At 42.8% G+C, this 13,388-nt stretch overlaps 1 protein-coding gene across 7 annotated transcripts in view; it reads right to left on the bottom strand.

The window, feature by feature from the left end:
* Positions 1-13,388, bottom strand: part of jakmip3 (Janus kinase and microtubule interacting protein 3) — a 120,247-nt gene that overhangs the window by 61,385 nt on the left and 45,474 nt on the right. The gene's annotated exons all lie outside the window — the stretch shown is intronic.

The raw sequence follows: 13,388 nt of genomic DNA on the forward strand, positions 1-13,388 counted from the left end.
CATATGCAGTAGTTCAGTAACCCCTCTTCTTTTGGCATTTTCACAGCTACTTTTCTGAGGAATGTTCTCTGAACAAGTTTGTCACTAAAAACCCAGAACACAAAACAAACCGCATCTCTGGAAACTCACTGAAGTAAAACATTAAAACAATGCAAACCCTAAAACACATAGAAGTAATGACAGCGTCAGTAAGATTAAATGCATCACCCAACCTGTTTTCAAAAATGATTTAAGCTGTGTGTTGTCTTACCTTCTGCGGTTGTCAACCCCTCTTTTGTCAGATTCTTTCTAACAAACTGCAGTAATCACACTATTGCTATGAAAAAGAGCAATTTGGACACAATGATAGACAGCTACAGACCCATCTCAAACCTCAATTTCCAAGTAAAATAATTGAAGAAGTTGTTTATTAAGAGATTTGTATATTGTTGGCACGTAACTGTTTTGGTGAAGCCCTGAAAACCGTCCTTGTCAAAGTCTTAAATGAGATCCATCTAAACGGGAGAACTTCAGTTTTGCTTCTGTTAGAACTCAGTCAACCAGAAAACCCTACCAGACAATAAGAAATCTGTCCAGTTCTGAATGGTTAATATCTTGAAAAACATGAACTACTTTGTGTCAGTAACTACAGATCTAATAAAACAAAGGCGACCTGGAGTTCCGGAAGGCCCCTAGAACGCTGCTTCGGACTATGCCACCGCGTTCCCTGGTGAACACCCTGTCATGACGCTCTCACCCTCACCTGTGTTGCTCATGCAGGGATGTCCAGCATCGCCTTTTAATCCATTCTGTGATACACAAAGCAGCACTTTGTGTGCTTGTGTGAAGGTCATTATACCTTGTTTGGTGAGTGAAATGAAGCAGTAGAATGATATCTTTCTGAGTAACGCTGGTCATTTTGGCTATAAAGGGAGTAGCTTTCTGTCCCCCAGGGGTAGGACCATGGCGTTGACACTACCTGGACATGTAGATGGGGTCAAGGTAGGTGACGCTGGTGGCAGGTAAGTGACGCTAATGCTGTAGGTGACGTAGTTCCGGGGAGACGGCAGATTCAAACTAGGCGCGCCCAAACATTTATGCTTTCATTCAATTGTATTTTGTGCCAACCTAATCAAAATATTCTCTAAAGTAGGAAAATAGTGTCTTTAAAAGGTTAACTCTGGAGCACAGCGGGGAGGATTTGGCCAGCCTGACAGATTTTATAGATCGTTGTTACGACAGAATCGTCATGGGGAAACCAAACAACACCTCCACCCCCTCCACCTCATCTAAGGCCAAGAGACAGCGAAATGAGGATTCACCTGGAGCTATTTCACCACCGGGGAATGACTCAACGGATGTTCTGATCTCTATAGATAAAAAAACTCAGTAGGACCGATGGAGAGTCCTGTTTCCCATCAGGAAAAAGTCCATCACGGAAGGCGCTCGCGCTGTCATCGTGATGGATAAATTATTTATTAATGGACAGCTGTACCGCGACCTGGACATCACTCCGTGGCTCTACTGACTTGGTATGTGCTTTAATTTTCCTGTTTTCTCTCGAGATCATGTTATATCCATAAAACCACCATAAAGGATAATTTAGTTAACAGTAAATCCACTGCTCGTCTCCACTACACTGTTCTCAGCACAGATGCGTTTTTTAAATTACTTTTTCATTTGGCACTGTCGCTCTTTTCACTGTTTACACTTCTTCTCTCCGACCCTTTAACGGTTAACGGTAACACTTGTCATTATATTATATACACATCAGCACTTTTCATGATTCACAGGAACACACACAGAACAGCACAAGTGCACATACATCCCTGTCACAACCAGCTAACAGATACACATGCACGTGGAGAAGCAGTGGGATGCACGCACACAGGCTTCAGTAATATGCATATAGCCTCATCTCTGTGGTTGGTTCTTGAACGAACTCACATTTGTCACTTGGAATGTGCGTGGAGCTGGCACAAGGGAAAAGAGGTTAAACATTTTCAATCGTTTGTAAGAAATGAAAGCAGATATAATATTACTCCAAGAGACTCATTTATCAAACTCAACAATAGATCTTCTCTCAACAACCCAGTTTCCACACGTGTATTCAGCTTGTTATAATTCTAGGCAGAGAGGAGTAGCAACTCTTATTAATAGAAGGTTAAATTTTGACATAGATAATACAATCATAGATCCAGAAGGCAGATTTATAATAATTACATTATCTATTAAAAATGTTAAGTTATGTATTGCAAATATATCTGGTCCAAATGTAGATAATCCCTCCTTCTTTCACTCCCTCTTCACCTCTATGGTCACTCAGATAACACACTAATTATTGGAGGTGATTTTAACATTATACTGGAAAAACATAGAACCACAGGAGCTCATCGAGTCTGGAAATCCTCAGAAACTGTAAAACATGAAGGATTTTGGTCTCTGTGATGCTTGGCGCTCTCACCATCCCACACTAAGAGAATACACCTTCTTTTCTTCAGTTCACCATTCCTATTCTAGATTAGATTATTTCTTAACTAGCAGCTCGCTGATGAATGAATGAATGAAATGAATGAAAAATATTTTATTAATCCCAAAGGGAAATTCAATATTGTAGTAGTAGTAATTTTTTAGTAAAACAATCACATTAATTAATTAAGGGCTTTGTTCTTCAGCCTGATAGCTGCTGGAAGGAAGGATCTTCTGTATCTCTCTGTCTTGCATCGGACTTGAACAAGCCTCCCACTGAACACACTCTGTTGTTTCGTCACGGCGTTGTGTAGAGGGTGTGAAGGATCTTCCATTATCTTCGTCAGCTTGTACAGAATTCTTTTTTTGATGATCAATTCCAGCGGCTCCAGAGTTACTCCAAGCACAGAACCGGCTTTCTTGATCAGTTTGTTAATTCTTTTCAAGTCTCTGGTTCTGATGCCGCTGCCCCAGCAGATTGCTGCAAAGCTGATTGCACTTTCAACAACAGACCTGTAGAACATTTGCAACATTTTGGTGCAGACGTTAAAAGATCTCAGCTTCCTTAAGAAGTAGAGTCTGCTCTGACCTTTCTTGTAAATGTACTCAGTGTTGCTTTTCCACTCAAGTCTGTTGTCCAGCTGAACTCCAAGGTACTTGTATTCCTCCACCACCTCCACCTCCTCTCCCATGATGGAAACACTTCTATGTGTGTTCTTGTTCCTCCTGAAGTCAACAATCATCTCCTTTGTTTTCTTGGTATTCAAGATGAGATGATTGTCACCGCACCATTTCACAAACTGACCGACCAGTTCTCTGTACTCTGCTTCTTGTCCATCACTGATACACCCAACAACTGCTGAGTCATCAGAGTATTTCTGCAGATGACAGAACTCAGAGTTGTACTGGAAGTCTGAGGTGTACAGCGTGAATGGAAATGGTGAAAGTACAGTCCCTTGTGGTGTTCCAGTGCAGCTGACCACCATCTCAGACACACAACCTTTCAGTCTCACAAACTGTGGTCTGTTTGTGAGGTAGTCGTAAATCCAGGTGGTTGTGGAGGGATCCACCTGGAATTTCTGCAGCTTCTCACACAGCAGAGCAGGCTGAATCGTATTAAAAGCACTTGAGAAATCAAAGAACATGACCCTCAAAGTGCTGCCTGACTGGTCCAGATGAGAGTGGGCTCTCTGAAGCAGGTATATGATGGCATCTTCAACCCCAAGCCCATTACGGTATGCAAACTGTAATGGGTCCTGAAAGGTCTTCACCTGCTTGCTGAGGTGAGCCAGTAAGAGTCTCTCCAGGACTTTCATGACGTGAGATGTCAGGGCGACTGGTCTGTAGTCTTTTGGTTCAGCTGGTTGTGGTTTTTTAGGCACTGGAACAAGGCAGGATGTTTTCCACAGCACCGGGATTCTTTTCTGGCTCAGGCTGGTGTTGAACAGGTGCTGGAGAATTGGACATAGCTGTTTTGAGCAGGTCTTGAGAACTCTGGGACTGACACCATCTGGACCTGCAGCCTTGTTCTGGTTCAGTTTCACCAGTTGTTGCATGACTTGGTTACAGGAGACAGACAGAGTGGAGGTGGAGGCAGAGGAGGTTTCAGGAAGTCCTGATGTGGAGGGAGATGAGGTTGTGTCCAGGTCCTTGACTGAGCTGCAGGGAGACAGAGTGGAGGTGTGACAGGAAAGCTGTGGGCTCATGGAGGGTGTGTGGCTAGTTGGGGTTGAAGCAGGAGGTGAGCTAAACCTATTGAAGAACATGTTCAGTTCATTCGCTCTGTCCAGACCTCCATCAGTCTGATCCTCCTTTATCCCGAAGCCAGTGATCTTCTTCATTCCTGACCACACATCCCTCACATTGTTTTTCTGAAGCTTACTTTCCAACTTCTTCCTGTAGTCCTCCTTGCACTTCTTCATTTGTGTTTTAAGTTGTTTTTGTGTGGACTTCAATAACTCCCTGTCTCCATCCCTAAAAGCTTTCTTTTTGATGTTCAGCAGCTTTTTCAGGTCACTGGTGATCCAGGGTTTGTTATTGGGGAAGCACCTCACTGTTCTTGTTGGAACGGTGCTGTCCACACAGAAGTTAATATAATCTGTCACACACTCAGTCAAGGCATTGATGTCATCTCCATGAGGTTCACATAGTACGTTCCAGTCTGTAGCCTCGAAGCATCCTCTCAGAGCATCTTCAGCTTCATTAGACCAGGTTCTAATAGCCTTTCTAATGACTGGTTGTTGCTGAACGATGGGCTTGTAGGAGGAGGAGAGAAGAACTAGGTTATGGTCTGATCTTCCTAAAGGTGGCAGGGCAAAGGAGCTGTATGCATTTTTAATATTTGCATAAAATAAGGCCAACGTTTTGTTTTCTCTGGTGGAGCAGCTGACAAACTGTTGGAAAGTTGGTAGAGTTGCAGAGAGGGAGATGTTGTTAAAATCTCCAGAGATCGCCACAAATGCGTTTGGATGTTGTGTTTGAAGCCTGGCCACTACAGAGTTAATGACATCACAGGCTGCATCTGGAGCGGTACCAGGTACTATATATACCGCTACCAGAATAACGCATGTGAACTCTCTGGGTAAATAATACGGGCGGAGACTCACAGCTAGCAGTTCAATGTCTCTTTTGCAGATCTTCTCTTTAACAGTGACATGTTCAGGATGACACCAGCGCTGGTTTACCAGCACCGCAATTCCACCTCCCTTCAGCTTCCCGCTGAGTTGTTTATTGCGGTCTGCACGGACCGTCCTGAAGCCGTGTACAGACGCATTACAGTCTGGGATGTGTTCATGCAGCCATGTCTCGGTGAAGCACATAATACTGCACTCTCTGTATTCTTTAAGAGACCTGGTTAGCACCTGAAGTTCATCAATTTTGTTAACTAGCGATCTCACGTTTCCCATAACAACCGTTGGAAGAAACGGTTTGAATCGCCACCGTTTTTCTCTCTGCCTCGCTCCTGCCCTGCATCCTCTTCTCTTTCTTTTCAACTCAGTTGGGATTTGAAGTGTTGTTTCACTGATAATCTTGAGTTTGGAGAGTTTTATCAGTTGATCCCGATGGTAAACAAGTCTCGTTGCCATGGAGACTCACAATAACAAGTCTTGCAAAAAAGAAAAAATATTCAGAAAAATCTCCCGTATAGCACAGCCTCTGACCAGCGCGAAAAAATCTACCCGAACAGACACAGATTGACAGCTGATGTCTTAAAAAGACGGCTATATTGCAAAAAATCACAAGTTAAAAACAGAGCTACTACAATTGCTGCTGCCACCTAGCGGCGCATTCTAGAACAATAGAGATAGATGAATGACATGTCAGAAATCAGAATCCATCCTTTTAGCATTAGTGATCACGCACCAGTATCATTCACTCCGAGAAGTAAGACCAATAAACCAGCAGCTAGAAACTCGAGATTTAATACATCATTACTTAAAGATCCTGAGTTTATCAGCTACTTTAAAAGAGAATGGTCCTTATATCTAGAAAATAACGACTTGCCAGAAACTTCAGCGTGTGTTCTTTGGGAAGCAGGAAAAGCAGTAATGAGAGGGAAAATAATTTCCTTTTCTTCTCATAAGAAAAAGGAAAACTTTGAGAATCTCAGAGTTAGAACTCAGAATTAAATCCTTAGAGGAGCTTACCATGTCTCCCCAGAAGAACACACACTAAATGCTATAAGGAAAGCTAAACTTGAACTAAATGAAATAATAGAGAGAAAAAAAAAAACACAATTCTTGGTGCAAAGACTTCACTTGGAGAATTTTGAGCATGGCAACAAATCTGGAAGGTTCCTGGCTAATCAGTTAAAAACAAACAAGGAGAAAACAACCATCTCCTCTGTCAGAGATCCAGAAGGAAACATCAGCCACGACCCTGACACAATAAATAACACTTTCAAGAATTCTATAAAACATTATATACATCACAACTAACTACAACAGATGACAATATTGATAAATTTCTTAGTAACATCAATCTTCCACAATTAAAACATGAAGATAAAATGGTCTTGGATTCCCCCCTTTTAGTCAGCGAACTCCAAGAAGCTCTCCAGCATATGCCCAACAATAAAGCTCCAGGTCCAGATGGTTACCCAACAGAATTCTACAAAGAATTCTGGACAATGCTGGCACCCACTTTCTACAATTTGATATTAGAAATAAGGGAAAAACAAAAAATACCTTCAAATATGAAACTAGCCAATATTACTTTACTATTAAAACCAGGTAAAGACCAGACACTTCCATCCAGTTACCGTCCAATTTCATTAATAAATGTAGATCTCAAAATAAGTAGCAAAGCTTTGGCCAGAAGGATAGAAAAATAACCTCTCTAATAATACATCCTGACCAAACAGGCTTTATTAAAGGTAGACATTCCTCTACTAACATGTGTAGATTGATTACCATCATAGATTATTCTACTCTACTAAATCTGGAATCCACAGTCATTTCTTTAGATGCAGAAAAAGCATTTGACTGAGTAAACTGGAAATTTTTATTTGCAACATTAAACAAATTTGGGGTTTGGGTCATCTTTCATAGATTGGATAAAAATATTATATAACAACCCAAATGCATGTGTGAAGAACAATGATCAAACTTCTCCAAGGTTCTGTTTGCAGAGAGGAACCAGACAGGGCTGCCCGCTTTCTCCATGACTCTTTGCTATTTTTATTGAACCCCTAGCTGCTGCCATAAGACAAAAGAGATTAAAGGAATCCATGCCAAAAATTTAGAACATAAGATAAGTCTTTATGCTGATGATCTATTACTTTTCCTCCAGAACTCACCGACATCTCTCCCCCAGACAATCACACTTATTAATACATTCTCATCAATATCTGACTACTCTATTAACTGGTCTAAGACTATTATTATGCCCATTGACTGTGACCTACAAAACACACCCAATACTACAATACAGTCTGGAAACATTAGATATCTAGGCATAAACATTTCCCCCAGGTTATCAGAACTAACAAAGCTAAATTATGTCCAGCTACCTAAAGCAATAGAGGATGATCTCTCATGGTGGAGGCGCTTACCCATATCACTCATGGGGAGGGTTGCCACAGTTAAAATGATGGTTCTATCTAAAGTAAACTACCTGTTTTCAGTGATACCCACTAAACCATCCTCCAGCTGGTTTAAGTCACTGGACTCACATATATCTAAATTTTTATGGAAAAACAAGCCATCACGTATCAGTCTAAAAACTTCACAACAGATTAAAGATGGAGGTGGATTGGAGCAACCTAACTTTAATCATGTTTTCTTAGCTAACAAGCTGCAGTATATCTCCAAATGGCTTAAACCTAGCAGTCTGGATGAACCATGGTTAGATGTAGAGCAAGCATTGTGTGAGGATGTGTTTACCTCTGACCTGCCATTCATCAGCTCAACCATCAAAACACATAAGTGTTTTAAAAGCATCAATATCAGTTCCTCCTTAGTGGCTTGGTGGGATTTTCTAAAAATAACCAAATCCTCACTTTTTCCATGTAAGTTTACACCCCTCTGGAACAACCCTGACATCCTGCAAAGCAAAAAGCTGATTAATTTCACTCAATGGAAAAATAAAGGAATAAAACAGTTAGAACATATAATAGAAAATGGAAACTTCTTGTCATTTAATATTCTCACTTCACAATATGAAATCAATGGCAAAATGTTTTTAGAATATCACCAACTGAAATCTATCTAAACTAGAAGACTCAATCTGTCTTCCAACGTCAGAATGGGAGGGGGACTTATCCAGTAACTTTAATAAAGATAAATAGTCACAAATATGTTTGAACACCTTTAAAATTACTAAGAATTCAAATATGCAACTAATACAATTCAAAATTCTCCATAGAATTCATTATACAGGACAAAGGATGTTCAGGATGGGTCTGTCACAATCAAACATCTGCACACACTGCAATGAAAACACACCTGACAACTATCTCCATGCCTTGTGGTCCTGCACACCTGTCCGCAGGTTCTGGCTTCAGGTATGTGTGGACATGTCAACATGGTTTAAATGTAATATTCCTACTATCCCCGTACTGTGTCTACTAGGTGACTTGGGTGACATTAATATGGTAATTAACTCTGCACACATGATAAGCACAGCATTATGCATCACAAAGAAAACTATCCTTGTGAACTGGAAAACCAAAAATAATCTGTGTATTCAGCAGTTTAGGAATCTCTTAGTTGACCACATCAGTAGTGAGACAATGTCTGCCTCCTCAAAGAACTATTTAGCTGAATCTCATTCTCTCTGGTCCCCAGTGCTTAGTTCCATCACTTAGTGTAGGTGGAGGACTGTGACCTCGTTGCTTTGGGGGTTGGAAAATGGGTCTGGCCCTGTTGGGGGCTGTGGTGGCCGGCGGTTGGAGTCGCCTCGTGGCGGGGGTGAGGCCACTGGTGCCTGGGGGTGGTCCTCCTCCCTCCGGGGTAGTGGGGTCCGTATGTGCCGGGGGTCTGGGCCTGCCCAGATGTGCTGCAATGGTGTGGGTTAGTGCATGCCCTGGTGTCTGGTTGCAGCCCTGGGACTCAGGGTTTGGTCCAGGGGCAGGAGGGGTGTAGGGGTTTGAAGGAGGGCTGAGTGGGAGTCGGGGGATTATAGAGGGAGGTGCTGGGGTGTGAGACAGGGATGCTTGTATGTTGTGTGTGTGTCTATGCTTTGGATGATGTTTGTGTGTGTGTGCATATGCATGTGCTAGGATGAGTAGGAGTGTGTAAGATCATGGGTGCGTAAGTGGGGTGGGGAGGGATGACATGACCCTGTGGGGGAGCCTGGGTGGGCCTGGGGGTGGTGCGCCATGAGTCTGGGCTCTCCCGCTATTCTCCTTCCACTCCTCTCCTTCCTCCTTAGGTGTCGGGTGGGTGGGTGTCTTCTGGGGTCAGTGGCGGCTCGTTGGCTGCAGTCGCTGTGTGGCCTGGTCGTGGGGGGGCGGCTGCCTCTGGCCTGTCTTGCCCTGGGGGGCCTCCTGGGGAACGGGGGTGCCTAGTGCTGCTGGCAGCTCACCATCCGGAGGGAGGTTCTCTTCCCTTTGGACTTACATCCCTGGACCCCTCTTCTTCCCCGCTCTCTATCTCTCTTACATACACACATAGACACACACACACACACACACAGTGATTTGGGAGGCGTGCACATCATGCGGGGTGTAGCCGGGGAGGGCCACCCAAGTGGCTTCCTTAGCTGCACCCTGTGGCGACTAGCCTCTCGGTTTAAATTACACTTAGACATCAAAACACCAACACAACACACAAACAACTTCTGGGGGATATGTCATGTGGTGCATGAAGCGCAGGGGTGGGGGGCAGTGCCCCAGTTTTACTTGCAAAAAACACACTCACCACAAACAATCATGAGCGGGGAGGAGGAGGAGGAAAATGGGGACACCTCACACCCCCCTTACCCGGGGATGTTACTGATGGACGATGAAATCAGGCGTCTGTCGAGGCTGGAAGGCTCCTGAAAGTCAGGAGATGAAGAATCCAGCAGCAGGAGATACGCCGCAGACAAAGGAGACGACTTGTAAGTTTAACTTATTAAACACGCGCCGATTGTATGCGTGTTGTATAAGTGAACATTTCAGATGATTTTCTACTGTCTGCGGTGAGCAGATTATAATAAGTGAATGTTTCAGACGGCGGGTTTATTGTAACTCGTGTTCTGTTTCAGACGTTGCTGCGGCTCATTGAACTCCTCATATCACTCTGGATGTTTTACCTCCTGCTTTCCAACTAATCACTACACACCTCTTCATAAGAAGCATTATGTTGTGGAAGTTGGACAGAACATACATGTATACATGATGTACACATTTAAAGAGAAAATGCATCATGTGCTCAGAATAAAGATCTCATCACCTGCTTTAAGCTTTGTGTGCTAATTGGTTGACGTGTTTTAGGGATGCTATAGAGCCATATTGTATATAGCATATTTGCATGCAGCAGAGTTCAGTGAATAGTTGGTGAAGATCAAAGTGTTAGTTATGGGGACTTCCTGTTTCATGGCGTCTGAGCAATATTTGCTATGGTTACATTTGGTGAAGGAACTTAAATTTTTATTGTGGTATGAAATGTTTTGACATGTGAAGCAGTTTCAAGTGTGTGGGGTTAATAATTTAGAAAAACTATTCAGACTGCAAAAAGTCACTTCATATTGGAAGAGGGCAGGGCTAAGTATTGCCAGGGTATATGGAACTCATCTGAGTCTTACTCTGATTAACTACTGGCAGTTTGGTGGTGATTAGATGAACTTTGAGTGATTTCTAAGGATTTATGACATCATGGTGTGATCTTAAAATTCACCATCTGTCAAGGTCACATCCTTTAACTTAAGAAAAAGCTTTTGATAACTTTTGATCACAAGCGTGTTACCTCCTTCCCAGCTAGTTTCAGACTAATAATACAAAATCCCTATGAGGTGTTCATTAAAATGCAATGCATTGCAAAAAAAAAAAAAAAAAAAAAAAGTCAAAATTACCCCCAAAATGATAATCTTTTAACAATGGCCGACTTCCTGTTTGATTTAGCCTTTAGGTCCAAGAGGTGTTTTTGAAGGTCTTCACATGTTCTAACAGTGTACAAAATTTAATTGACATTGGTCAGTGTATCAGAATCAGAAAACTTTTTTAATCCCGGAGGAAACAGTGAGGGGTGGGCCTTATTGATTTAATGTTTTAAGGGGCGCTACAGAGTCATATTGTAACCTAGATGTAACCAGCTTAGTTCAGAGCCTTATTATGCCAAATTTGGTGAAGATCAATAGTTCTATGTGTCAGTTACAAGATCTTCCTGTCTCATGGCGTCAGAGCAACATTCGGCATGGTTAAGTATGGCGGAGGAACTCGGGATTCTTACTGTGTTTGACATGTTATAAAGCAGTTTCATTTTATTTCTTTTACCTTGTCCTGTCCAGCACGGTGGCGGCAGAATGATGGTCTGGCTGCTGTGTTGCGCCAAACTCATTTGCTTTACCAAGAGGAGCTTTAATCTCATTATTTATTTAAATATATTGTTTTATCTTATTTATTTGGTATGATGGAATTTCTGTAATCTTGCTGGACCAGAGGGGACAGGAAAAAAAGAGAATAACGAAGAGAGGAAAAAAGGAAAATGGAAAACAGGAAGAGGAAACAAAGAACCAGCAGATAGAAGCAACAAGCTTCAACCTAACAGCAGACAAGCAGCTGCTACACCTGTACAGAAACACAACAGAGAATTTCCTACAGCTTTTACAGGTAAACTAAGCAGACAATCACCTGGCACTCTCACAAGCTGCTACTTGCAACAGTGACATCCGTCAATGGATGAGCCAAAACTCTGTCCAGCTAAATGGCACCCCCACCAGACCAAACAAGCTGGGATCACTTACATAACTTTCGATGACCTCTCCATCCCCACTGTCCTCACTTCTCACCAGCCTTGGTGTCAAGTTTGATTCGGCCCTCTAATTCGCTGCCCACATTAAAACAATCTGCCAAACCTCCTTCTACCACCTGAAGAACATCTCCAAACTAAAACCTTCACTCTCTAAATTGGACAATGAAAGATCGGTCCACGCCTTCATCACATCTTGCCTCGACTACTGTAACTCTCTACTGGAAGGACTCCCCTCCAAAACCATCCAGAGGCTACAGCATGTCCAGAACAGTGCTGCCCGTCTCCTTACCAAAACCAGGAAATCTCCAAGACCTCCGCTCTCCACAGTCCCAATCTCGGTCACTCAGGTCTGGTAGCCAGAAACTTCTTAGTGTCCCCCACACCAGGCTGCCAACCAAGGCAGAACTCTCCAGGGCCTCGGCTGTGGAATTGGCTACCTGAATCTATCAGGATGTCAAACTCCCTAGTGGCCTTCAAAAGCAGCTTAAAGACCAACTTGTTCCAAGCTGCCTTTGACAGTCCTGTAGTTGACTTATTGGCTACGTCCTTAACTGGAAATGGATTGCTACTTTTAATATTGTTATTTTAGGATCATGTTGTAATCTTGATTATTTTATTGATTTTAAGCTCATCTGAAATCTGTGAAGCACCTTGAAACGTTAGATTATAAAGTGTGTTACACAAATAAAATTATTATTATAATTATTGAGGAGTAAATGAATAATGGACACAATGTAAAGCACTTTGGGTGTCTTGAAAAGTGCTATATAAATCTATTCCATTAATATTATTATTTTTGTCAGCTCAGTGTTTGCGAATGACATCATTGTATCATACATGAAGCACGATGTGATGTTTTTTAGATTCTGGGAGAGATGGCATCATTAAGGAGCTTGTCCATAATGATAGGAACAGGTGTGTGTGGTGACACTAAAGAAATGCATGTTTCTAATGACAAACCGCTGATGATGGCAGTGGTGTGCGGAAAACAAAGGTAGAGAGGACCATGACTCAGGCTGGGTGCAGTACTGAGAAGAATGCTCACCTATCATCAATGGGTGAACGTAAACCACACTCAGTTTCAGTCCTCAACTAATCTTTTCCTGTTGACACCTGGCCAGAAATAAGGAGGCCTCTGGAGTTTCTCCTCACAGTTTCCACCATCTTCCGACGAAATGAAGAGGCTGCGCCCTTTCCCTGCAAGACGAGTCAGCCCTGGACCAGGAGGAGCTGCAGACAGCATCACATCAGCCGATACAGCGTCAGAACCAGGAAGGGATCTTCACCAGGAGGGCTGCAGTTCGCCAGAGGAAATGTACCTGGAGGATCAAACTGAAGGGGGCCATCCACAAGAGATAAGGGTGCAGAACGGTGTGATAAGTTAAGGTCTTGTGGTTCTGATTTAGCAGAGTTCTTCGTTACATCATGGACCACTTTAGTCAAATGCAGAGAAATCCCCTGGTCGGAGCAGATTGGTGTGGAGCTTTGAATGGGAGCCTTGGGCCTGGCTCAGATGCGATTCTACTCATCGTCTTAAGCTGTAAC

The sequence above is a fragment of the Melanotaenia boesemani genome, chromosome 21 (genome assembly GCF_017639745.1).
Source record: "Melanotaenia boesemani isolate fMelBoe1 chromosome 21, fMelBoe1.pri, whole genome shotgun sequence".
Classification (NCBI taxonomy): domain Eukaryota; kingdom Metazoa; phylum Chordata; class Actinopteri; order Atheriniformes; family Melanotaeniidae; genus Melanotaenia; species Melanotaenia boesemani.